Source organism: Ammodytes marinus (assembly GCF_949987685.1).
Source record: "Ammodytes marinus genome assembly, chromosome: 22".
Taxonomy (NCBI): Eukaryota; Metazoa; Chordata; class Actinopteri; order Uranoscopiformes; family Ammodytidae; genus Ammodytes; species Ammodytes marinus.
Genome location: NC_137226.1, coordinates 7,457,613 through 7,459,874, shown reverse-complemented (window position 1 = coordinate 7,459,874; position 2,262 = coordinate 7,457,613).

Genomic DNA, 2,262 nt, shown 5'->3' with positions numbered 1-2,262 from the left:
AACTAATGTCTTGAAAAGGTGGAAGCAGTTTTATGTTTGTCATTGAAACCTTGTAGCTAAACTCACATGAACTCAACATACTGTAGTTGCCACAACAATTGATAAAAAAAAGTGCCCAGGCCTTGAAATACTTCCCATAAATTGGACAAAAATATCCTTATCACCCTGCTCTCTTCTCTCTCTCTCTCTCTCTCTCTCTCTCTCTCTCTCTCTCTCTCTCTCTCTCTCTCTCTCTCTCTCTCTCTCTCTCTCTCTCACACACACACATAGTCACACAGACACACACAGTCACACACACACACACCTCCCGCTGCTCTCCCTCCGTGTCCCTTCAGATTAAGTCATCCATCACTCTCGCTCCCAAAACACTCTCCCCTACATTCACACAGCGCTTCAGAATGTTGACCATAACAGTGAATTGCCGGGGCAAGTGCACACACGCGCACACACGCGCAAGCACACACACACACACACACACACACACACACACACACACACACACACACACACACTTTTTGGGTTTGGTGCAGCCTGCGTGTTTTCCAAACCGCCTCCAACCCACTCGCTGTGACGTGAGTGGCCGAGAGGTGCGGACACATTCTTGGCGCTCAAGTATCAGCCCGGGTCAAAGGTCATTCACCTGTCATAGGCTGCGTTCCAAATCGCATACTCTTTCTTTATACTATTCTACATACTACAGCTGATCATTAAAGGTATCTAGTTAGCATGAAGTAAATAGGCATAAAATTTGGACATACTTTTACCTATTTATATTATCATTAGATTACAACGCGCCCTGAAGTTGCCTCAATTGCTTGTATGGCCGTCACATGATCATCGCTGGTTTGTTTTTACACAGAGGCTCCGTTGATGTGACTGTCACTTCTGGTGCACATTGGATTGTGGGTCAGAAACGCCCAAGAAGCATGCTGATATCAACACTAAAAAAATCCTGACAGGATGTAGAAGAAGGGCATCCTGGTATTTTTCAACATGCTGCATCTGACCATAAGTATTGGGACATCCTAAATCTTTTTCTACCACACCAAATATGGGGATTGGAATGCAAGGATATAGCCTCCTGTAGGCCACTGTACCAACGTTTCCTAGTTGAATGGCGGCCCATTCACAGATTTGTGGCAGAGGGGTCGTGGCTCCGCCTAGATCCTGCCGAGCTGTTTCCAGAGTAGACAGCAGGAGACGGGGTGAGCGGGTGCACAGTAACGGCAAGAGGAATGTGACTGGAAGGAATGCACCAGTGTCAGTACATTAACTCAAACACTTTACCTAGACTGCACTGTATCGTTTGGATTTTTAATTGATTAAAAAAAAAGAAAATAATCTTCTTGCTATTACTTTCCATAATTTTGGTGGGAAGTGATAAAGTACATTTACTCACACTGTACACTCCAGGTTAGGGATCATGTTTATAGTGTGTACTTCAGTGATACCATCAACAACACTGATACTGCTTATTATCGATATACCCATACATATCCAAAGATTAGAGAAAAGTCCAATAAACAAAACAAAAAAAAGTATGCAGCAGAACTGATTTTTCTCCTTCCTTCTCACATAAATCATCTCTTGACATCTCAGATTTCTCCGGTGACCCGTTGAAAGGGCTCTGACCCGTCTTGCATGGGAACCACTGGATTAACTGTATATGAAGTAATTAAAACTAGCTCCACATCGCAAAAAGCTACAGCAGGAACATGCTGCTGACACGTTGATGCTAACAAGCTACAGTAGATATACTGATAGTATGTGGGAGTATTTTAGTTACACTGATTTTACAACACATGTGATGCATCTTTGCTATTTCCGTAAAGGCAAACAATGGGCTACACAATCTCATTTTGACTGATACCAGACGTCCTCTAAGCTTAACTGCACTGCACTGTATTTTTCCCTTTGTAGACTTAGCACATATAGAGCAATGTTATATAGGTCTTGATCTGTCAATTTCTCTTCATTCCGACTTCAATCACTGAATTGCATTACAAGTTTATTCTCAACATTTCGACTGTTTTGTGCATATTGAACTTTTTTTTTTTTAAACGTCCTCATCTAATTGTATCTCTCTCTCTCTCTCTCTCTCTCTCTCTCTCTCTCTCTCTCTCTCTCTCTCTCTTCCGGGGCCCCAATACTATTTAAGTTGAATACCTGAGTAGTTGTTTCGCTATCTGCCCGGTCGAGGGGAAGGAGGTGTATTATGTGGTGGGAACCGGCCTTGAAGCGTAGACGCAACAGGAAGCCACA